The sequence below is a fragment of the Ambystoma mexicanum genome, chromosome 1p (genome assembly GCF_040938575.1).
Source record: "Ambystoma mexicanum isolate Mex_15411 chromosome 1p, UKY_AmexF1_1, whole genome shotgun sequence".
Taxonomy (NCBI): Eukaryota; Metazoa; Chordata; class Amphibia; order Caudata; family Ambystomatidae; genus Ambystoma; species Ambystoma mexicanum.
In genome coordinates this window covers 1026627293-1026652886 of record NC_090921.1, presented here as the reverse complement: position 1 = coordinate 1026652886, position 25594 = coordinate 1026627293, and the positions used below count along the sequence as shown (strand labels likewise).

At 41.4% G+C, this 25594-nt stretch overlaps 3 non-coding genes across 3 annotated transcripts; all 3 read left to right on the top strand.

Annotated features, from left to right (window-relative positions):
- Positions 1 to 9571: 9571 nt before the first annotated feature.
- Positions 9572 to 9657, top strand: TRNAY-GUA (transfer RNA tyrosine (anticodon GUA)). Its single transcript is given in 2 exon segments — positions 9572 to 9608; positions 9622 to 9657. It is a non-coding gene; the product is annotated as a tRNA-Tyr (tRNA).
- Positions 9658 to 10199: 542 nt separating this feature from the next.
- On the top strand, positions 10200 to 10285 carry TRNAY-GUA (transfer RNA tyrosine (anticodon GUA)). Its single transcript is given in 2 exon segments — positions 10200 to 10236; positions 10250 to 10285. It is a non-coding gene; the product is annotated as a tRNA-Tyr (tRNA).
- Positions 10286 to 16614: 6329 nt separating this feature from the next.
- Positions 16615 to 16700, top strand: TRNAY-GUA (transfer RNA tyrosine (anticodon GUA)). Its single transcript is given in 2 exon segments — positions 16615 to 16651; positions 16665 to 16700. It is a non-coding gene; the product is annotated as a tRNA-Tyr (tRNA).
- Positions 16701 to 25594: the final 8894 nt, after the last annotated feature.

The following is a 25594-nucleotide window of genomic DNA, read 5'->3' as shown; positions in this document are numbered from 1 at the left end:
TCCAGATTGAAGGACTTTTGCCAATTGCAAATTTTATTGAATACTTGGAAAGTAAAATGCTTGGAAAATAAAATAACAGACAATTTATAATTATATTATATTTCATCACTGAAAATAGATGCCTTTTGCTTTGAGGCTGTGGCCACGTTATGTTTCTGTCCGACACCAATCTTCGTTGGTTTCCTGTGAGGTGTTTTGGATCCCCATCTCTTACTATGAACTGACAAAACAGCAGAATCCCCTTGACAATCTTGTTTTCTCAAGGGAAATGGGAGAACACTATACACCATCCAAGATATTAAAATATTGTCAAGGCCCAACACGGCTGAATACTCTGAGGAGATGGCCTGTGAGGCGCGCCTTTCAACTTTTCCCCCTTAGTATGGTGGTCAGTAACATGCGGGAGACTGCGGAGGGGGTCATTTTTTTAATTGGGAACTGATGTGCTTTTACTCAATTCGGGAACCTCACAAGCCAAATTTGTAGTATTTTGCACGAATTGCAAGAGATGTTTGAATGTCGACGGTTGAAGTGGAAGCTCGTATTGAGCTTGGTAGAGACTGATTTGCCAAGCCTTCGATAGCTCAGTTGGTAGAGCAGAGGACTGTAGTGGTAAAACAGGCATCCTTAGGTCGCTGGTTCAAATCCGGATTGAAGGACTTTTGCCAATTGCAAATTTTATTGAATACTTGGAAAGTAAAATGCTTGGAAAATAAAATAACAGACAATTTATAATTATATTATATTTCATCACTGAAAATAGATGCCTTTTGCTTTGAGGCTGTGGCCACGTTATTTTTCTGTCCAACACAAATCTTCATTGGTTTCCTGTCAGGTGTTTTGGATCCCCATCTCTTGCTATGAACTGGCAAAACAGCAGAATCCCCTTGACAATCTTGATTTCTCAAGGGAAATGAGAGAACACTATACACCATCCAAGATATTAAAATATTGTCAAGGCCCAACACGGCTGAATACTCTGAGGAGATGGCCTGTGAGGCGTCGCCTTTCAACTTTTCCCCCTTAGTATGGTGGTCATTAACATGCGGGAGACTGCGGAGGGGGTAATTTTTTTAATTGGGAACTGATGTGCTTTTACTCAATTCGGGAACCTCACAAGCCAAATTTGTAGTATTTTGCACGAATTGCAAGAGATGTTTACAAGTCGACGTTGAAGTGGAAGCTCGTATTGAGTTTGCTAGAGAATGATCTGCCAAGCCTTCGATAGCTCAGTTGGTAGAGCGGAGGACTGTAGTGGTAAAACAGGCATCCTTAGGTCGCTGGTTCAAATCTGGCTCGAAGGACTTTTGCCAAATGCACATTTTATTGAATACTTGGAAAGTAAAATACTTGGAAAATAAAATAACAGACAATTTATAATTATATTATATTTCATCACTGAAAATAGATGCCTTTTGCTTTGAGGCTGTGGCCACGTTATGTTTCTGTCCAACACCAATCTTCATTGGTTTCCTGTGAGGTGTTTCGGATCCCCATCTCTTGCTATGAACTGGCAAAACAGCAGAATCCCCTTGACAATCTTGATTTCTCAAGGGAAATGAGAGAACAGTATACACCATCCAAGATATTAAAATATTGTCAAGGCCCAACACGGCTGAATACTCTGAGGAGATGGCCTGTGAGGCGCCGCCTTTCAACTTTTCCCCCTTAGTATGGTGGTCAGTAACATGCGGGAGACTGCGGAGGGGGTCATTTTTTTAATTGGGAACTGATGTGCTTTTACTCAATTCGGGAACCTCACAAGCCAAATTTGAAGTATTTTGCACGAATTGCAAGAGATGTTTACAAGTCGACGGTTGAAGTGGAAGCTCGTATTGAGTTTGCTAGAGTTGATTTGCCAAGCCTTCGATAGCCCAGTTGGTAGAGCGGAGGACTGTAGTGGTAAAAGAGGCATCCTTAGGTCGCTGGTTCAAATCCAGCTTGAAGGACTCTTGCCAAATGCACATTTTATTGAATACTTGGAAAGTAAAATACTTGGAAAGTAAAAGAACAGACAATTTATAATTATATTATATTTCATCACTGAAAATAGATGCCTTTTGCTTTGAGGCTGTGGCCACGTTATTTTTCTGTCCAACACGAATCTTCATTGGTTTCCTGTCAGGTGTTTTGGATCCCCATCTCTTGCTATGAACTGGCAAAACAGCAGAATCCCCTTGACAATCTTGATTTCTCAAGGGAAATGAGAGAACACTATACACCATCCAAGATATTAAAATATTGTCAAGGCCCAACACGGCTGAATACTCTGAGGAGATGGCCTGTGAGGCGCCGCCTTTCAACTTTTCCCCCTTAGTATGGTGGTCATTAACATGCGGGAGACTGCGGAGGGGGTAATTTTTTTAATTGGGAACTGATGTGCTTTTACTCAATTCGGGAACCTCACAAGCCAAATTTGTAGTATTTTGCACAAATTGCAAGAGATGTTTACAAGTCGACGGTTGAAGTGGAAGCTCGTATTGAGTTTGCTAGAAAATGATTTGCCAAGCCTTCGAAAGCTCAGTTGGTAGAGCGGAGGACTGTAGTGGTAAAACAGGCATCCTTAGGTCGCTGGTTCAAATCCGGCTCGAAGGACTTTTGCCAAATGCAAATTTTATTCAATACTTGGAAAGTAAAATACTTGGAAAATAACATAACAGACAATTTATAATTATATTATATTTCATCACTGAAAATAGATGCCTTTTGCTTTGAGGCTGTGGCCACATTATTTTTCTGTCCAACACCAATCTTCTTTGGTTTCCTGTGAGGTGTTTCTTTGATCCCCATCTCTTGCTATGAACTGGCAAAACAGCATAATCCCCTTGACAATCTTGATTTCTCAAGGAAAATGAGAGAACACTATACACCATCCAAGATATTAAAATATTGTCAAGGCCCAACGCGGCTGAATACTCTGAGGAGATGGCCTGTGAGGTGCCGCCTTTCAACTTTTCCCCCTTAGTATGGTGGTCAGTAACATGCGGGAGACTGCGGCGGGGGTCATTTTTTTAATTGGGAACTGATGTGCTTTTACTCAATTCGGGAACCTCACAAGCCAAATTTGAAGTATTTTGCACGAATTGCAAGAGATGTTTACAAGTCGACGGTTGAAGTGGAAGCTCGTATTGAGTTTGCTAGAGTTGATTTGCCAAGCCTTCGATAGCTCAGTTGGTAGAGCGGAGGACTGTAGTGGTAAAACAGGCATCCTTTGGTCGCTGGTTCAAATCCGGCTCAAAGGACTTTTGCCAAATGCACATTTTATTGAATACTTGGAAAGTAAAATACTTGGAAAGTAAAATAACAGACAATTTATAATTATATTATATTTCATCACTGAAAATAGATGCCTTTTGCTTTGAGGCTGTGGCCACGTTATTTTTCTGTCCAACACGAATCTTCATTGGTTTCCTGTCAGGTGTTTTGGATCCCCATCTCTTGCTATGAACTGGCAAAACAGCAGAATCCCCTTGACAATCTTGATTTCTCAAGGGAAATGAGAGAACACTATACACCATCCAAGATATTAAAATATTGTCAAGGCCCAACACGGCTGAATACTCTGAGGAAATGGCCTGTGAGGCGCCGCCTTTCAACTTTTCCCCCTTAGTATGGTGGTCATTAACATGCGGGAGACTGCGGAGGGGGTAATTTTTTTAATTGGGAACTGATGTGCTTTTACTCAATTCGGGAACCTCACAAGCCAAATTTGTAGTATTTTGCACAAATTGCAAGAGATGTTTACAAGTCGACGGTTGAAGTGGAAGCTCGTATTGAGTTTGCTAGAGAATGATTTGCCAAGCCTTCGAAAGCTCAGTTGGTGGAGTGGAGGACTGTAGTGGTAAAACAGGCATCCTTAGGTCGCTGGTTCAAATCCGGCTCGAAGGACTTTTGCCAAATGCAAATTTTATTGAATACTTGGAAAGTAAAATACTTGGAAAATAAAATAACAGACAATTTATAATTATATTATATTTCATCACTGAAAATAGATGCCTTTTGCTTTGAGGCTGTGGCCACGTTATGTTTCTGTCCAACACCAATCTTCATTGGTTTCCTGTGAGGTGTTTCGGATCCCCATCTCTTGCTATGAACTGGCAAAACAGCAGAATCCCCTTGACAATCTTGATTTCTCAAGGGAAATGAGAGAACAGTATACACCATCCAAGATATTAAAATATTGTCAAGGCCCAACACGGCTGAATACTCTGAGGAGATGGCCTGTGAGGCGCCGCCTTTCAACTTTTCCCCCTTAGTATGGTGGTCAGTAACATGCGGGAGACTGCGGAGGGGGTCATTTTTTTAATTGGGAACTGATGTGCTTTTACTCAATTCGGGAACCTCACAAGCCAAATTTGTAGTATTTTGCACGAATTGCAAGAGATGTTTGCATGTCGACGGTTGAAGTGGAAGCTCGAATTGAGCTTGCTAGAGAACGGTTTGCCAAGCCTTCGATAGCTCAGTTGGTAGAGGGGAGGACTGTAGTGGTAAAACAGGCATCCTTAGGTCGCTGGTTCAAATCCGGCTCGAAGGCCTTTTGCCAAATGCAAATTTTATTGAATACTTGGAAAGTAAAATGCTTGGAAAATAAAATAACAGACAATTTATAATTATATTATATTTCATCACTGAAAATAGATGCCTTTTGCTTTGAGGCTGTGGCCACGTTATGTTTCTGTCTGACACCAATCTTCGTTGGTTTCCTGTGAGGTGTTTTGGATCCCCATCTCTTGCTATGAACTGACAAAACAGCAGAATCCCCTTGACAATCTTGATTTCTCAAGGGAAATGAGAGAACACTATACACCATCCAAGATATTAAAATATTGTCAAGGCCCAACACGGCTGAATACTCTGAGGAGATGGCCTGTGAGGCACGCCTTTCAACTTTTCCCCCTTAGTATGGTGGTGATTAACATGCGGGAGACTGCGGAGGGGGTCATTTTTTTAATTGGGAACTGATGTGCTTTTACTCAATTCGGGAACCTCACAAGCCAAATTTGTAGTATTTTGCACGAATTGCAAGAGATGTTTACAAGTCCACGGTTGAAGTGGAAGCTCGTATTGAGTTTGCTGGAGAATGATTTGCCAAGCCTTCGATAGCTCGTCGCTGGTTCAAATCCGGCTCAAAGGACTTTTGCCAAATGCACATTTTATTGAATACTTGGAAAGTAAAATACTTGGAAAGTAAAATAACAGACAATTTATAATTATATTATATTTCATCACTGAAAATAGATGCCTTTTGCTTTGAGGCTGTGGCAACGTTATTTTTCTGTCCGACACCAATCTTCGTTGGTTTCCTGTGAGGTATTTTGGATCCCCATCTCTTGCTATGAACTGACAAAACAGCAGAATCCCCTTGACAATCTTGATTTCTCAAGGGAAATGAGAGAACACTATACACCATCCAAGATATTAAAATATTGTCAAGGCCCAACACGGCTGAATACTCTGAGGAGATGGCCTGTGAGGCGTCGCCTTTCAACTTTTCCCCCTTAGTATGGTGGTCATTAACATGCGGGAGACTGCGGAGGGGGTAATTTTTTTAATTGGGAACTGATGTGCTTTTACTCAATTCGGGAACCTCACAAGCCAAATTTGTAGTATTTTGCACGAATTGCAAGAGATGTTTACAAGTCGACGTTGAAGTGGAAGCTCGTATTGAGTTTGCTAGAGAATGATCTGCCAAGCCTTCGATAGCTCAGTTGGTAGAGCGGAGGACTGTAGTGGTAAAACAGGCATCCTTAGGTCGCTGGTTCAAATCTGGCTCGAAGGACTTTTGCCAAATGCACATTTTATTGAATACTTGGAAAGTAAAATACTTGGAAAATAAAATAACAGACAATTTATAATTATATTATATTTCATCACTGAAAATAGATGCCTTTTGCTTTGAGGCTGTGGCCACGTTATGTTTCTGTCCAACACCAATCTTCATTGGTTTCCTGTGAGGTGTTTCGGATCCCCATCTCTTGCTATGAACTGGCAAAACAGCAGAATCCCCTTGACAATCTTGATTTCTCAAGGGAAATGAGAGAACAGTATACACCATCCAAGATATTAAAATATTGTCAAGGCCCAACACGGCTGAATACTCTGAGGAGATGGCCTGTGAGGCGCCGCCTTTCAACTTTTCCCCCTTAGTATGGTGGTCAGTAACATGCGGGAGACTGCGGAGGGGGTCATTTTTTTAATTGGGAACTGATGTGCTTTTACTCAATTCGGGAACCTCACAAGCCAAATTTGTAGTATTTTGCACGAATTGCAAGAGATGTTTGCATGTCGACGGTTGAAGTGGAAGCTCGAATTGAGCTTGCTAGAGAACGGTTTGCCAAGCCTTCGATAGCTCAGTTGGTAGAGGGGAGGACTGTAGTGGTAAAACAGGCATCCTTAGGTTGCTCGTTCAAATCCGGCTCGAAGGACTTTTGCCAAATGCAAATTTTATTCAATACTTGGAAAGTAAAATACTTGGAAAATAACATAACAGACAATTTATAATTATATTATATTTCATCACTGAAAATAGATGCCTTTTGCTTTGAGGCTGTGGCCACATTATTTTTCTGTCCAACACCAATCTTCTTTGGTTTCCTGTGAGGTGTTTCTTTGATCCCCATCTCTTGCTATGAACTGGCAAAACAGCATAATCCCCTTGACAATCTTGATTTCTCAAGGAAAATGAGAGAACACTATACACCATCCAAGATATTAAAATATTGTCAAGGCCCAACGCGGCTGAATACTCTGAGGAGATGGCCTGTGAGGTGCCGCCTTTCAACTTTTCCCCCTTAGTATGGTGGTCAGTAACATGCGGGAGACTGCGGCGGGGGTCATTTTTTTAATTGGGAACTGATGTGCTTTTACTCAATTCGGGAACCTCACAAGCCAAATTTGAAGTATTTTGCACGAATTGCAAGAGATGTTTACAAGTCGACGGTTGAAGTGGAAGCTCGTATTGAGTTTGCTAGAGTTGATTTGCCAAGCCTTCGATAGCTCAGTTGGTAGAGCGGAGGACTGTAGTGGTAAAACAGGCATCCTTAGGTCACTGGTTCAAATCCAGCTCGAAGGACTCTTGCCAAATGCACATTTTATTGAATACTTGGAAAGTAAAATACTTGGAAAGTAAAAGAACAGACAATTTATAATTATATTATATTTCATCACTGAAAATAGATGCCTTTTGCTTTGAGGCTGTGGCCACGTTATTTTTCTGTCCAACACGAATCTTCATTGGTTTCCTGTCAGGTGTTTTGGATCCCCATCTCTTGCTATGAACTGGCAAAACAGCAGAATCCCCTTGACAATCTTGATTTCTCAAGGGAAATGAGAGAACACTATACACCATCCAAGATATTAAAATATTGTCAAGGCCCAACACGGCTGAATACTCTGAGGAGATGGCCTGTGAGGCGCCGCCTTTCAACTTTTCCCCCTTAGTATGGTGGTCATTAACATGCGGGAGACTGCGGAGGGGGTAATTTTTTTAATTGGGAACTGATGTGCTTTTACTCAATTCGGGAACCTCACAAGCCAAATTTGTAGTATTTTGCACAAATTGCAAGAGATGTTTACAAGTCGACGGTTGAAGTGGAAGCTCGTATTGAGTTTGCTAGAAAATGATTTGCCAAGCCTTCGAAAGCTCAGTTGGTAGAGCGGAGGACTGTAGTGGTAAAACAGGCATCCTTAGGTCGCTGGTTCAAATCCGGCTCGAAGGACTTTTGCCAAATGCAAATTTTATTGAATACTTGGAAAGTAAAATACTTGGAAAATAAAATAACAGACAATTTATAATTATATTATATTTCATCACTGAAAATAGATGCCTTTTGCTTTGAGGCTGTGGCCACGTTATGTTTCTGTCCAACACCAATCTTCATTGGTTTCCTGTGAGGTGTTTCGGATCCCCATCTCTTGCTATGAACTGGCAAAACTGCAGAATCCCCTTGACAATCTTGATTTCTCAAGGGAAATGAGAGAACAGTATACACCATCCAAGATATTAAAATATTGTCAAGGCCCAACACGGCTGAATACTCTGAGGAGATGGCCTGTGAGGCGCCGCCTTTCAACTTTTCCCCCTTAGTATGGTGGTCAGTAACATGCGGGAGACTGCGGAGGGGGTCATTTTTTTAATTGGGAACTGATGTGCTTTTACTCAATTCGGGAACCTCACAAGCCAAATTTGTAGTATTTTGCACGAATTGCAAGAGATGTTTGCATGTCGACGGTTGAAGTGGAAGCTCGAATTGAGCTTGCTAGAGAACGGTTTGCCAAGCGTTCGATAGCTCAGTTGGTAGAGGGGAGGACTGTAGTGGTAAAACAGGCATCCTTAGGTCGCTGGTTCAAATCCGGCTCGAAGGACTTTTGCCAAATGCAAATTTTATTCAATACTTGGAAAGTAAAATACTTGGAAAATAACATAACAGACAATTTATAATTATATTATATTTCATCACTGAAAATAGATGCCTTTTGCTTTGAGGCTGTGGCCACATTATTTTTCTGTCCAACACCAATCTTCTTTGGTTTCCTGTGAGGTGTTTCTTTGATCCCCATCTCTTGCTATGAACTGGCAAAACAGCATAATCCCCTTGACAATCTTGATTTCTCAAGGAAAATGAGAGAACACTATACACCATCCAAGATATTAAAATATTGTCAAGGCCCAACGCGGCTGAATACTCTGAGGAGATGGCCTGTGAGGTGCCGCCTTTCAACTTTTCCCCCTTAGTATGGTGGTCAGTAACATGCGGGAGACTGCGGCGGGGGTCATTTTTTTAATTGGGAACTGATGTGCTTTTACTCAATTCGGGAACCTCACAAGCCAAATTTGAAGTATTTTGCACGAATTGCAAGAGATGTTTACAAGTCGACGGTTGAAGTGAAAGCTCGTATTGAGTTTGCTAGAGTTGATTTGCCAAGCCTTCGATAGCTCAGTTGGTAGAGCGGAGAACTGTAGTGGTAAAACAGGCATCCTTAGGTCGCTGGTTCAAATCTGGCTCGAAGGACTCTTGCCAAATGCACATTTTATTGAATACTTGGAAAGTAAAATACTTGGAAAGTAAAATAACAGACAATTTATAATTATATTATATTTCATCACTGAAAATAGATGCCTTTTGCTTTGAGGCTGTGGCCACGTTATTTTTCTGTCCAACACAAATCTTCATTGGTTTCCTGTCAGGTGTTTTGGATCCCCATCTCTTGCTATGAACTGGCAAAACAGCAGAATCCCCTTGACAATCTTGATTTCTCAAGGGAAATGAGAGAACACTATACACCATCCAAGATATTAAAATATTGTCAAGGCCCAACACGGCTGAATACTCTGAGGAGATGGCCTGTGAGGCGCCGCCTTTCAACTTTTCCCCCTTAGTATGGTGGTCATTAACATGCGGGAGACTGCGGAGGGGGTCATTTTTTTAATTGGGAACTGATGTGCTTTTACTCAATTCGGGAACCTCACAAGCCAAATTTGTAGTATTTTGCACGAATTGCAAGAGATGTTTACAAGTCGACGGTTGAAGTGGAAGCTCGTATTGAGTTTGCTAGAGAATGATTTGCCAAACCTTCGATAGCTCAGTTGGTAGAGCGGAGGACTGTAGTGGTAAAACAGGCATCCTTAGGTCGCTGGTTCAAATCCGGCTCGAAGGACTTTTGCCAAATGCAAATTTTATTGAATACTTGGAAAGTAAAATACTTGGAAAGTAAAATAACAGACAATTTATAATTATATTATATTTCATCACTGAAAATAGATGCCTTTTGCTTTGAGGCTGTGGCCACGTTATTTTTCTGTCCGACACCAATCTTCGTTGGTTTCCTGTGACGTGTTTTGGATCCCCATCTCTTGCTATGAACTGACAAAACAGCAGAATCCCCTTGACAATCTTGATTTCTCAAGGGAAATGAGAGAACACTATAAAATATTGTCAAGGCCCAACGCGGCTGAATACTCTGAGGAGATGGCCTGTGAGGTGCCGCCTTTCAACTTTTCCCCCTTAGTATGGTGGTCAGTAACATGCGGGAGACTGCGGAGGGGGTCATTTTTTTAATTGGGAACTGATGTGCTTTTACTCAATTCGGGAACCTCACAAGCCAAATTTGTAGTATTTTGCACGAATTGCAAGAGATGTTTACAAGTCGACGGTTGAAGTGGAAGCTCGTATTGAGTTTGCTAGAGTTGATTTGTCAAGCCTTTGATAGCTCAGTTGGTAGAGCGGAGGACTGTAGTGGTAAAACAGGCATCCTTAGGTCGCTGGTTCAAATCCGGCTCAAAGGACTTTTGCCAAATGCACATTTTATTGAATACTTGGAAAGTAAAATACTTGGAAAGTAAAATAACAGACAATTTATAATTATATTATATTTCATCACTGAAAATAGATGCCTTTTGCTTTGAGGCTGTGGCCACGTTATTTTTCTGTCCAACACGAATCTTCATTGGTTTCCTGTCAGGTGTTTTGGATCCCCATCTCTTGCTATGAACTGGCAAAACAGCAGAATCCCCTTGACAATCTTGATTTCTCAAGGGAAATGAGAGAACACTATACACCATCCAAGATATTAAAATATTGTCAAGGCCCAACACGGCTGAATACTCTGAGGAAATGGCCTGTGAGGCGCCGCCTTTCAACTTTTCCCCCTTAGTATGGTGGTCATTAACATGCGGGAGACTGCGGAGGGGGTAATTTTTTTAATTGGGAACTGATGTGCTTTTACTCAATTCGGGAACCTCACAAGCCAAATTTGTAGTATTTTGCACAAATTGCAAGAGATGTTTACAAGTCGACGGTTGAAGTGGAAGCTCGTATTGAGTTTGCTAGAGAATGATTTGCCAAGCCTTCGAAAGCTCAGTTGGTGGAGTGGAGGACTGTAGTGGTAAAACAGGCATCCTTAGGTCGCTGGTTCAAATCCGGCTCGAAGGACTTTTGCCAAATGCAAATTTTATTGAATACTTGGAAAGTAAAATACTTGGAAAATAAAATAACAGACAATTTATAATTATATTATATTTCATCACTGAAAATAGATGCCTTTTGCTTTGAGGCTGTGGCCACGTTATGTTTCTGTCCAACACCAATCTTCATTGGTTTCCTGTGAGGTGTTTCGGATCCCCATCTCTTGCTATGAACTGGCAAAACAGCAGAATCCCCTTGACAATCTTGATTTCTCAAGGGAAATGAGAGAACAGTATACACCATCCAAGATATTAAAATATTGTCAAGGCCCAACACGGCTGAATACTCTGAGGAGATGGCCTGTGAGGCGCCGCCTTTCAACTTTTCCCCCTTAGTATGGTGGTCAGTAACATGCGGGAGACTGCGGAGGGGGTCATTTTTTTAATTGGGAACTGATGTGCTTTTACTCAATTCGGGAACCTCACAAGCCAAATTTGTAGTATTTTGCACGAATTGCAAGAGATGTTTGCATGTCGACGGTTGAAGTGGAAGCTCGAATTGAGCTTGCTAGAGAACGGTTTGCCAAGCCTTCGATAGCTCAGTTGGTAGAGGGGAGGACTGTAGTGGTAAAACAGGCATCCTTAGGTCGCTGGTTCAAATCCGGCTCGAAGGCCTTTTGCCAAATGCAAATTTTATTGAATACTTGGAAAGTAAAATGCTTGGAAAATAAAATAACAGACAATTTATAATTATATTATATTTCATCACTGAAAATAGATGCCTTTTGCTTTGAGGCTGTGGCCACGTTATGTTTCTGTCTGACACCAATCTTCGTTGGTTTCCTGTGAGGTGTTTTGGATCCCCATCTCTTGCTATGAACTGACAAAACAGCAGAATCCCCTTGACAATCTTGTTTTCTCACGGGAAATGGGAGAACACTATACACCATCCAAGATACTAAAATATTGTCAAGGCCCAACACGGCTGAATACTCTGAGGAGATGGCCTGTGAGGCACGCCTTTCAACTTTTCCCCCTTAGTATAGTGGTGATTAACATGCGGGAGACTGCGGAGGGGGTAATTTTTTTAATTGGGAACTGATGTGCTTTTACTCAATTCGGGAACCTCACAAGCCAAATTTGTAGTATTTTGCACGAATTGCAAGAGATGTTTACAAGTCCACGGTTGAAGTGGAAGCTCGTATTGAGTTTGCTAGAGAATGATTTGCCAAGCCTTCGATAGCTCGTCGCTGGTTCAAATCCGGCTCAAAGGACTTTTGCCAAATGCACATTTTATTGAATACTTGGAAAGTAAAATACTTGGAAAGTAAAATAACAGACAATTTATAATTATATTATATTTCATCACTGAAAATAGATGCCTTTTGCTTTGAGGCTGTGGCAACGTTATTTTTCTGTCCGACACCAATCTTCGTTGGTTTCCTGTGAGGTATTTTGGATCCCCATCTCTTGCTATGAACTGACAAAACAGCAGAATCCCCTTGACAATCTTGATTTCTCAAGGGAAATGGGAGAACACTATACACCATCCAAGATATTAAAATATTGTCAAGGCCGAACACTGATGAATACTCTGAGGAGATGGCCTGTGAGGCGCCGCCTTTCAACTTTTCCTCCTTAGTATGGTGGTCAGTAACATGCGGGAGACTGCGGAGGGGGTCATTTTTTTAATTGTGAACTGATGTGCTTTTACTCAATTCGGGAACCTCACAAGCCAAATTTGTAGTATTTTGCACAAATTGCAAGAGATGTTTGAACGTCGACGGTTGAAGTGGAAGCTCGTATTGAGCTTGCTAGAGACTGATTTGCCAAGCCTTCGATAGCTCAGTTGGTAGAGTGGAGGACTGTAGTAGTAAAACAGGCATCCTTAGGTCGCTGGTTCAAATCCGGATCGAAGGACTTTTGCCAAATGCACATTTTATTGAATACTTGGAAAGTAAAATACTTGGAAAATAACATAACAGACAATTTATAATTATATTATATTTCATCACTGAAAATAGATGCCTTTTGCTTTGAGGCTGTGACCACATTATTTTTCTGTCCAACACCAATCTTCTTTGGTTTCCTGTGAGGTGTTTCTTTGATCCCCATCTCTTGCTATGAACTGGCAAAACAGCATAATCCCCTTGACAATCTTGATTTCTCAAGGAAAATGATAGAACACTATACACCATCCAAGATATTAAAATATTGTCAAGGCCCAACGCGGCTGAATACTCTGAGGAGATGGCCTGTGAGGTGCCGCCTTTCAACTTTTCCCCCTTATTATGGTGGTCAGTAACATGCGGGAGACTGCGGCGGGGGTCATTTTTTTAATTGGGAACTGATGTGCTTTTACTCAATTCGGGAACCTCACAAGCCAAATTTGTAGTATTTTGCACGAATTGCAAGAAATGTTTACAAGTCGACGGTTGAAGTGGAAGCTCGTATGGAGTTTGCTAGAGAGTGATTTGCCAAGCCTTCGATAGCTCAGTTGGTAGAGATGAGGGCTGTAGTGGTACAACAGGCATCCTTAGGTCGCTGGTTCAAATCCGGCACGAAGGACTTTTGCCAAATGCAAATTTTATTGAATACTTGGAAAGTAAAATACTTGGAAAGTAAAATAACAGACAATTTATAATTATATTATATTTCATCACTGAAAATAGATGCCTTTTGCTTTGAGGCTGTGGCCACGTTATGTTTCTGTCCAACACAAATCTTCATTGGTTTCATGTGAGGTGTTTTGGATCCCCATCTCTTGCTATGAACTGGCAAAACAGCAGAATCCCCTTGACAATCTTGATTTCTCAAGGGAAATGAGAGAACACTATACACCATCCAAGATATTAAAATATTGTCAAGGCCCAACACGGCTGAATACTCTGAGGAGATGGCCTGTGAGGCGCCGCCTTTCAACTTTTCCCCCTTAGTATGGTGGTCAGTAACATGCGGGAGACTGCGGAGGGGGTCATTTTTTTAATTGTGAACTGATGTGCTTTTACTCAATTCGGGAACCTCAAAAGCCAAATTTGTAGTATTTTGCACGAATTGCAAGAGATGTTTGAATGTCGACGGTTGAAGTGGAAGCTCGTATTGAGCTTGCTAGAGACGGATTTGCCAAGCCTTCGATAGCTCAGTTGGTAGAGCAGAGGACTGTAGTGGTAAAACAGGCATCCTTAGGTCGCTGGTTCAAATCCAGATTGAATGACTTTTGCCAATTGCAAATTTTATTGAATACTTGGAAAGTAAAATGCTTGGAAAATAAAATAACAGACAATTCATAATTATATTATATTTCATCACTGAAAATAGATGCCTTTTGCTTTGAGGCTGTGGCCACGTTATGTTTCTGTCCGACACCAATCTTCGTTGGTTTCCTGTGAGGTGTTTTGGATCCCCATCTCTTACTATGAACTGACAAAACAGCAGAATCCCCTTGACAATCTTGTTTTCTCAAGGGAAATGGGAGAACACTATACACCATCCAAGATATTAAAATATTGTCAAGGCCCAACACGGCTGAATACTCTGAGGAGATGGCCTGTGAGGCGCGCCTTTCAACTTTTCCCCCTTAGTATGGTGGTCAGTAACATGCGGGAGACTGCGGAGGGGGTCATTTTTTTAATTGGGAACTGATGTGCTTTTACTCAATTCGGGAACCTCACAAGCCAAATTTGTAGTATTTTGCACGAATTGCAAGAGATGTTTGAATGTCGACGGTTGAAGTGGAAGCTCGTATTGAGCTTGGTAGAGACTGATTTGCCAAGCCTTCGATAGCTCAGTTGGTAGAGCAGAGGACTGTAGTGGTAAAACAGGCATCCTTAGGTCGCTGGTTCAAATCCGGATTGAAGGACTTTTGCCAATTGCAAATTTTATTGAATACTTGGAAAGTAAAATGCTTGGAAAATAAAATAACAGACAATTTATAATTATATTATATTTCATCACTGAAAATAGATGCCTTTTGCTTTGAGGCTGTGGCCACGTTATGTTTCTGTCCAACACCAATCTTCATTGGTTTCCTGTGAGGTGTTTCGGATCCCCATCTCTTGCTATGAACTGGCAAAACTGCAGAATCCCCTTGACAATCTTGATTTCTCAAGGGAAATGAGAGAACAGTATACACCATCCAAGATATTAAAATATTGTCAAGGCCCAACACGGCTGAATACTCTGAGGAGATGGCCTGTGAGGCGTCGCCTTTCAACTTTTCCCCCTTAGTATGGTGGTCATTAACATGCGGGAGACTGCGGAGGGGGTAATTTTTTTAATTGGGAACTGATGTGCTTTTACTCAATTCGGGAACCTCACAAGCCAAATTTGTAGTATTTTGCACGAATTGCAAGAGATGTTTACAAGTCGACGTTGAAGTGGAAGCTCGTATTGAGTTTGCTAGAGAATGATTTGCCAAGCCTTTGATAGCTCAGTTGGTAGAGCGGAGGACTGTAGTGGTAAAACAGGCATCCTTAGGTCTCTGGTTCAAATCTGGCTCGAAGGACTTTTGCCAAATGCACATTTTATTGAATACTTGGAAAGTAAAATACTTGGAAAATAAAATAACAGACAATTTATAATTATATTATATTTCATCACTGAAAATAGATGCCTTTTGCTTTGAGGCTGTGGCCACGTTATGTTTCTGTCCAACACCAATCTTCATTGGTTTCCTGTGAGGTGTTTCGGATCCCCATCTCTTGCTATGAACTGGCAAAACAGCAGAATCCCCTTGACAATCTTGATTTCTCAAGGGAAATGAGAGAACAGTATACACCATCCAAGATATTAAAATATTGTCAAGGCCCAACACGGCTGAATACTCTGAGGAGATGGCCTGTGAGGCGCCGCCTTTCAACTTTTCCCCCTTAGTATGGTGGTCAGTAACATGCGGGAGACTGCGGAGGGGGTCATTTTTTTAATTGGGAACTGATGTGCTTTTACTCAATTCGGGAACCTCACAAGCCAAATTTGTAGTATTTTGCACGAATTGCAAGAGATGTTTGCATGTCGACGGTTGAAGTGGAAGCTCGAATTGAGCTTGCTAGAGAACGGTTTGCCAAGCCTTCGATAGCTCAGTTGGTAGAGGGGAGGACTGTAGTGGTAAAACAGGCATCCTTAGGTCGCTGGTTCAAATCCGGCTCGAAGGACTTTTGCCAAATGCAAATTTTATTCAATACTTGGAAAGTAAAATACTTGGAAAATAACATAACAGACAATTTATAATTATATTATATTTCATCACTGAAAATAGATGCCTTTTGCTTTGAGGCTGTGGCCACATTATTTTTCTGTCCAACACCAATCTTCTTTGGTTTCCTGTGAGGTGTTTCTTTGATCCCCATCTCTTGCTATGAACTGGCAAAACAGCATAATCCCCTTGACAATCTTGATTTCTCAAGGAAAATGAGAGAACACTATACACCATCCAAGATATTAAAATATTGTCAAGGCCCAACGCGGCTGAATACTCTGAGGAGATGGCCTGTGAGGTGCCGCCTTTCAACTTTTCCCCCTTAGTATGGTGGTCAGTAACATGCGGGAGACTGCGGCGGGGGTCATTTTTTTAATTGGGAACTGATGTGCTTTTACTCAATTCGGGAACCTCACAAGCCAAATTTGAAGTATTTTGCACGAATTGCAAGAGATGTTTACAAGTCGACGGTTGAAGTGGAAGCTCGTATTGAGTTTGCTAGAGTTGATTTGCCAAGCCTTCGATAGCTCAGTTGGTAGAGCGGAGGACTGTAGTGGTAAAACAGGCATCCTTAGGTCGCTGGTTCAAATCCAGCTCGAAGGACTCTTGCCAAATGCACATTTTATTGAATACTTGGAAAGTAAAATACTTGGAAAGTAAAAGAACAGACAATTTATAATTATATTATATTTCATCACTGAAAATAGATGCCTTTTGCTTTGAGGCTGTGGCCACGTTATTTTTCTGTCCAACACAAATCTTCATTGGTTTCCTGTCAGGTGTTTTGGATCCCCATCTCTTGCTATGAACTGGCAAAACAGCAGAATCCCCTTGACAATCTTGATTTCTCAAGGGAAATGAGAGAACACTATACACCATCCAAGATATTAAAATATTGTCAAGGCCCAACACGGCTGAATACTCTGAGGAGAGGGCCTGTGAGGCGCCGCCTTTCAACTTTTCCCCCTTAGTATGGTGGTCATTAACATGCGGGAGACTGCGGAGGGGGTAATTTTTTTAATTGGGAACTGATGTGCTTTTACTCAATTCGGGAACCTCACAAGCCAAATTTGTAGTATTTTGCACAAATTGCAAGAGATGTTTACAAGTCGACGGTTGAAGTGGAAGCTCGTATTGAGTTTGCTAGAAAATGATTTGCCAAGCCTTCGAAAGCTCAGTTGGTAGAGCGGAGGACTGTAGTGGTAAAACAGGCATCCTTAGGTCGCTGGTTCAAATCCGGCTCGAAGGACTTTTGCCAAATGCAAATTTTATTGAATACTTGGAAAGTAAAATACTTGGAAAATAAAATAACAGACAATTTATAATTATATTATATTTCATCACTGAAAATAGATGCCTTTTGCTTTGAGGCTGTGGCCACGTTATGTTTCTGTCCAACACCAATCTTCATTGGTTTCCTGTGAGGTGTTTCGGATCCCCATCTCTTGCTATGAACTGGCAAAACTGCAGAATCCCCTTGACAATCTTGATTTCTCAAGGGAAATGAGAGAACAGTATACACCATCCAAGATATTAAAATATTGTCAAGGCCCAACACGGCTGAATACTCTGAGGAGATGGCCTGTGAGGCGCCGCCTTTCAACTTTTCCCCCTTAGTATGGTGGTCAGTAACATGCGGGAGACTGCGGAGGGGGTCATTTTTTTAATTGGGAACTGATGTGCTTTTACTCAATTCGGGAACCTCACAAGCCAAATTTGTAGTATTTTGCACGAATTGCAAGAGATGTTTGCATGTCGACGGTTGAAGTGGAAGCTCGAATTGAGCTTGCTAGAGAGCGGTTTGCCAAGTCTTCGATAGCTCAGTTGGTAGAGGGGAGGACTGTAGTGGTAAAACAGGCATCCTTAGGTCGCTGGTTCAAATCCGGCTCGAAGGACTTTTGCCAAATGCAAATTTTATTCAATACTTGGAAAGTAAAATACTTGGAAAATAACATAACAGACAATTTATAATTATATTATATTTCATCACTGAAAATAGATGCCTTTTGCTTTGAGGCTGTGGCCACATTATTTTTCTGTCCAACACCAATCTTCTTTGGTTTCCTGTGAGGTGTTTCTTTGATCCCCATCTCTTGCTATGAACTGGCAAAACAGCATAATCCCCTTGACAATCTTGATTTCTCAAGGAAAATGAGAGAACACTATACACCATCCAAGATATTAAAATATTGTCAAGGCCCAACGCGGCTGAATACTCTGAGGAGATGGCCTGTGAGGTGCCGCCTTTCAACTTTTCCCCCTTAGTATGGTGGTCAGTAACATGCGGGAGACTGCGGCGGGGGTCATTTTTTTAATTGGGAACTGATGTGCTTTTACTCAATTCGGGAACCTCACAAGCCAAATTTGAAGTATTTTGCACGAATTGCAAGAGATGTTTACAAGTCGACGGTTGAAGTGGAAGCTCGTATTGAGTTTGCTAGAGTTGATTTGCCAAGCCTTCGATAGCTCAGTTGGTAGAGCAGAGAACTGTAGTGGTAAAACAGGCATCCTTAGGTTGCTGGTTCAAATCTGGCTCGAAGGACTCTTGCCAAATGCACATTTTATTGAATACTTGGAAAGTAAAATACTTGGAAAGTAAAATAACAGACAATTTATAATTATATTATATTTCATCACTGAAAATAGATGCCTTTTGCTTTGAGGCTGTGGCCACGTTATTTTTCTGTCCGACACCAATCTTCGTTGGTTTCCTGTGACGTGTTTTGGATCCCCATCTCTTGCTATGAACTGACAAAACAGCAGAATCCCCTTGACAATCTTGATTTCTCAAGGGAAATGAGAGAACACTATAAAATATTGTCAAGGCCCAACGCGGCTGAATACTCTGAGGAGATGGCCTGTGAGGTGCCGCCTTTCAACTTTTCCCCCTTAGTATGGTGGTCAGTAACATGCGGGAGACTGCGGAGGGGGTCATTTTTTTAATTGGGAACTGATGTGCTTTTACTCAATTCGGGAACCTCACAAGCCAAATTTGTAGTATTTTGCACGAATTGCAAGAGATGTTTACAAGTCGACGGTTGAAGTGGAAGCTCGTATTGAGTTTGCTAGAGTTGATTTGTCAAGCCTTTGATAGCTCAGTTGGAAGCGGAGGACTGTAGTGGTAAAACAGGCATCCTTAGGTCGCTGGTTCAAATCCGGCTCAAAGGACTTTTGCCAAATGCACATTTTATTGAATACTTGGAAAGTAAAATACTTGGAAAGTAAAATAACAGACAATTTATAATTATATTATATTTCATCACTGAAAATAGATGCCTTTTGCTTTGAGGCTGTGGCCACGTTATTTTTCTGTCCAACACGAATCTTCATTGGTTTCCTGTCAGGTGTTTTGGATCCCCATCTCTTGCTATGAACTGGCAAAACAGCAGAATCCCCTTGACAATCTTGATTTCTCAAGGGAAATGAGAGAACACTATACACCATCCAAGATATTAAAATATTGTCAAGGCCCAACACGGCTGAATACTCTGAGGAAATGGCCTGTGAGGCGCCGCCTTTCAACTTTTCCCCCTTAGTATGGTGGTCATTAACATGCGGGAGACTGCGGAGGGGGTAATTTTTTTAATTGGGAACTGATGTGCTTTTACTCAATTCGGGAACCTCACAAGCCAAATTTGTAGTATTTTGCACAAATTGCAAGAGATGTTTACAAGTCGACGGTTGAAGTGGAAGCTCGTATTGAGTTTGCTAGAGAATGATTTGCCAAGCCTTCGAAAGCTCAGTTGGTGGAGTGGAGGACTGTAGTGGTAAAACAGGCATCCTTAGGTCGCTGGTTCAAATCCGGCTCGAAGGACTTTTGCCAAATGCAAATTTTATTGAATACTTGGAAAGTAAAATACTTGGAAAATAAAATAACAGACAATTTATAATTATATTATATTTCATCACTGAAAATAGATGCCTTTTGCTTTGAGGCTGTGGCCACGTTATGTTTCTGTCCAACACCAATCTTCATTGGTTTCCTGTGAGGTGTTTCGGATCCCCATCTCTTGCTATGAACTGGCAAAACAGCAGAATCCCCTTGACAATCTTGATTTCTCAAGGGAAATGAGAGAACAGTATACACCATCCAAGATATTAAAATATTGTCAAGGCCCAACACGGCTGAATACTCTGAGGAGATGGCCTGTGAGGCGCCGCCTTTCAACTTTTCCCCCTTAGTATGGTGGTCAGTAACATGCGGGAGACTGCGGAGGGGGTCATTTTTTTAATTGGGAACTGATGTGCTTTTACTCAATTCGGGAACCTCACAAGCCAAATTTGTAGTATTTTGCACGAATTGCAAGAGATGTTTGCATGTTGACGGTTGAAGTGGAAGCTCGAATTGAGCTTGCTAGAGAACGGTTTGCCAAGCCTTCGATAGCTCAGTTGGTAGAGGGGAGGACTGTAGTGGTAAAACAGGCATCCTTAGGTCGCTGGTTCAAATCCGGCTCGAAGGCCTTTTGCCAAATGCAAATTTTATTGAATACTTGGAAAGTAAAATGCTTGGAAAATAAAATAACAGACAATTTATAATTATATTATATTTCATCACTGAAAATAGATGCCTTTTGCTTTGAGGCTGTGGCCACGTTATGTTTCTGTCTGACACCAATCTTCGTTGGTTTCCTGTGAGGTGTTTTGGATCCCCATCTCTTGCTATGAACTGACAAAACAGCAGAATCCCCTTGACAATCTTGTTTTCTCACGGGAAATGGGAGAACACTATACACCATCCAAGATACTAAAATATTGTCAAGGCCCAACACGGCTGAATACTCTGAGGAGATGGCCTGTGAGGCACGCCTTTCAACTTTTCCCCCTTAGTATAGTGGTGATTAACATGCGGGAGACTGCGGAGGGGGTAATTTTTTTAATTGGGAACTGATGTGCTTTTACTCAATTCGGGAACCTCACAAGCCAAATTTGTAGTATTTTGCACGAATTGCAAGAGATGTTTACAAGTCCACGGTTGAAGTGGAAGCTCGTATTGAGTTTGCTAGAGAATGATTTGCCAAGCCTTCGATAGCTCGTCGCTGGTTCAAATCCGGCTCAAAGGACTTTTGCCAAATGCACATTTTATTGAATACTTGGAAAGTAAAATACTTGGAAAGTAAAATAACAGACAATTTATAATTATATTATATTTCATCACTGAAAATAGATGCCTTTTGCTTTGAGGCTGTGGCAACGTTATTTTTCTGTCCGACACCAATCTTCGTTGGTTTCCTGTGAGGTATTTTGGATCCCCATCTCTTGCTATGAACTGACAAAACAGCAGAATCCCCTTGACAATCTTGATTTCTCAAGGGAAATGGGAGAACACTATACACCATCCAAGATATTAAAATATTGTCAAGGCCGAACACTGATGAATACTCTGAGGAGATGGCCTGTGAGGCGCCGCCTTTCAACTTTTCCTCCTTAGTATGGTGGTCAGTAACATGCGGGAGACTGCGGAGGGGGTCATTTTTTTAATTGTGAACTGATGTGCTTTTACTCAATTCGGGAACCTCACAAGCCAAATTTGTAGTATTTTGCACAAATTGCAAGAGATGTTTGAACGTCGACGGTTGAAGTGGAAGCTCGTATTGAGCTTGCTAGAGACTGATTTGCCAAGCCTTCGATAGCTCAGTTGGTAGAGTGGAGGACTGTAGTAGTAAAACAGGCATCCTTAGGTCGCTGGTTCAAATCCGGATCGAAGGACTTTTGCCAAATGCACATTTTATTGAATACTTGGAAAGTAAAATACTTGGAAAATAACATAACAGACAATTTATAATTATATTATATTTCATCACTGAAAATAGATGCCTTTTGCTTTGAGGCTGTGACCACATTATTTTTCTGTCCAACACCAATCTTCTTTGGTTTCCTGTGAGGTGTTTCTTTGATCCCCATCTCTTGCTATGAACTGGCAAAACAGCATAATCCCCTTGACAATCTTGATTTCTCAAGGAAAATGATAGAACACTATACACCATCCAAGATATTAAAATATTGTCAAGGCCCAACGCGGCTGAATACTCTGAGGAGATGGCCTGTGAGGTGCCGCCTTTCAACTTTTCCCCCTTATTATGGTGGTCAGTAACATGCGGGAGACTGCGGCGGGGGTCATTTTTTTAATTGGGAACTGATGTGCTTTTACTCAATTCGGGAACCTCACAAGCCAAATTTGTAGTATTTTGCACGAATTGCAAGAAATGTTTACAAGTCGACGGTTGAAGTGGAAGCTCGTATGGAGTTTGCTAGAGAGTGATTTGCCAAGCCTTCGATAGCTCAGTTGGTAGAGATGAGGGCTGTAGTGGTACAACAGGCATCCTTAGGTCGCTGGTTCAAATCCGGCACGAAGGACTTTTGCCAAATGCAAATTTTATTGAATACTTGGAAAGTAAAATACTTGGAAAGTAAAATAACAGACAATTTATAATTATATTATATTTCATCACTGAAAATAGATGCCTTTTGCTTTGAGGCTGTGGCCACGTTATGTTTCTGTCCAACACAAATCTTCATTGGTTTCATGTGAGGTGTTTTGGATCCCCATCTCTTGCTATGAACTGGCAAAACAGCAGAATCCCCTTGACAATCTTGATTTCTCAAGGGAAATGAGAGAACACTATACACCATCCAAGATATTAAAATATTGTCAAGGCCCAACACGGCTGAATACTCTGAGGAGATGGCCTGTGAGGCGCCGCCTTTCAACTTTTCCCCCTTAGTATGGTGGTCAGTAACATGCGGGAGACTGCGGAGGGGGTCATTTTTTTAATTGTGAACTGATGTGCTTTTACTCAATTCGGGAACCTCAAAAGCCAAATTTGTAGTATTTTGCACGAATTGCAAGAGATGTTTGAATGTCGACGGTTGAAGTGGAAGCTCGTATTGAGCTTGCTAGAGACGGATTTGCCAAGCCTTCGATAGCTCAGTTGGTAGAGCAGAGGACTGTAGTGGTAAAACAGGCATCCTTAGGTCGCTGGTTCAAATCCAGATTGAATGACTTTTGCCAATTGCAAATTTTATTGAATACTTGGAAAGTAAAATGCTTGGAAAATAAAATAACAGACAATTCATAATTATATTATATTTCATCACTGAAAATAGATGCCTTTTGCTTTGAGGCTGTGGCCACGTTATGTTTCTGTCCGACACCAATCTTCGTTGGTTTCCTGTGAGGTGTTTTGGATCCCCATCTCTTACTATGAACTGACAAAACAGCAGAATACCCTTGACAATCTTGTTTTCTCAAGGGAAATGGGAGAACACTATACACCATCCAAGATATTAAAATATTGTCAAGGCCCAACACGGCTGAATACTCTGAGGAGATGGCCTGTGAGGCGCGCCTTTCAACTTTTCCCCCTTAGTATGGTGGTCAGTAACATGCGGGAGACTGCGGAGGGGGTCATTTTTTTAATTGGGAACTGATGTGCTTTTACTCAATTCGGGAACCTCACAAGCCAAATTTGTAGTATTTTGCACGAATTGCAAGAGATGTTTGAATGTCGACGGTTGAAGTGGAAGCTCGTATTGAGCTTGGTAGAGACTGATTTGCCAAGCCTTCGATAGCTCAGTTGGTAGAGCAGAGGACTGTAGTGGTAAAACAGGCATCCTTAGGTCGCTGGTTCAAATCCGGATTGAAGGACTTTTGCCAATTGCAAATTTTATTGAATACTTGGAAAGTAAAATGCTTGGAAAATAAAATAACAGACAATTTATAATTATATTATATTTCATCACTGAAAATAGATGCCTTTTGCTTTGAGGCTGTGGCCACGTTATGTTTCTGTCCAACACCAATCTTCATTGGTTTCCTGTGAGGTGTTTCGGATCCCCATCTCTTGCTATGAACTGGCAAAACTGCAGAATCCCCTTGACAATCTTGATTTCTCAAGGGAAATGAGAGAACAGTATACACCATCCAAGATATTAAAATATTGTCAAGGCCCAACACGGCTGAATACTCTGAGGAGATGGCCTGTGAGGCGTCGCCTTTCAACTTTTCCCCCTTAGTATGGTGGTCATTAACATGCGGGAGACTGCGGAGGGGGTAATTTTTTTAATTGGGAACTGATGTGCTTTTACTCAATTCGGGAACCTCACAAGCCAAATTTGTAGTATTTTGCACGAATTGCAAGAGATGTTTACAAGTCGACGTTGAAGTGGAAGCTCGTATTGAGTTTGCTAGAGAATGATTTGCCAAGCCTTTGATAGCTCAGTTGGTAGAGCGGAGGACTGTAGTGGTAAAACAGGCATCCTTAGGTCTCTGGTTCAAATCTGGCTCGAAGGACTTTTGCCAAATGCACATTTTATTGAATACTTGGAAAGTAAAATACTTGGAAAATAAAATAACAGACAATTTATAATTATATTATATTTCATCACTGAAAATAGATGCCTTTTGCTTTGAGGCTGTGGCCACGTTATGTTTCTGTCCAACACCAATCTTCATTGGTTTCCTGTGAGGTGTTTCGGATCCCCATCTCTTGCTATGAACTGGCAAAACAGCAGAATCCCCTTGACAATCTTGATTTCTCAAGGGAAATGAGAGAACAGTATACACCATCCAAGATATTAAAATATTGTCAAGGCCCAACACGGCTGAATACTCTGAGGAGATGGCCTGTGAGGCGCCGCCTTTCAACTTTTCCCCCTTAGTATGGTGGTCAGTAACATGCGGGAGACTGCGGAGGGGGTCATTTTTTTAATTGGGAACTGATGTGCTTTTACTCAATTCGGGAACCTCACAAGCCAAATTTGTAGTATTTTGCACGAATTGCAAGAGATGTTTGCATGTCGACGGTTGAAGTGGAAGCTCGAATTGAGCTTGCTAGAGAACGGTTTGCCAAGCCTTCGATAGCTCAGTTGGTAGAGGGGAGGACTGTAGTGGTAAAACAGGCATCCTTAGGTCGCTGGTTCAAATCCGGCTCGAAGGACTTTTGCCAAATGCAAATTTTATTCAATACTTGGAAAGTAAAATACTTGGAAAATAACATAACAGACAATTTATAATTATATTATATTTCATCACTGAAAATAGATGCCTTTTGCTTTGAGGCTGTGGCCACATTATTTTTCTGTCCAACACCAATCTTCTTTGGTTTCCTGTGAGGTGTTTCTTTGATCCCCATCTCTTGCTATGAACTGGCAAAACAGCATAATCCCCTTGACAATCTTGATTTCTCAAGGAAAATGAGAGAACACTATACACCATCCAAGATATTAAAATATTGTCAAGGCCCAACGCGGCTGAATACTCTGAGGAGATGGCCTGTGAGGTGCCGCCTTTCAACTTTTCCCCCTTAGTATGGTGGTCAGTAACATGCGGGAGACTGCGGCGGGGGTCATTTTTTTAATTGGGAACTGATGTGCTTTTACTCAATTCGGGAACCTCACAAGCCAAATTTGAAGTATTTTGCACGAATTGCAAGAGATGTTTACAAGTCGACGGTTGAAGTGGAAGCTCGTATTGAGTTTGCTAGAGTTGATTTGCCAAG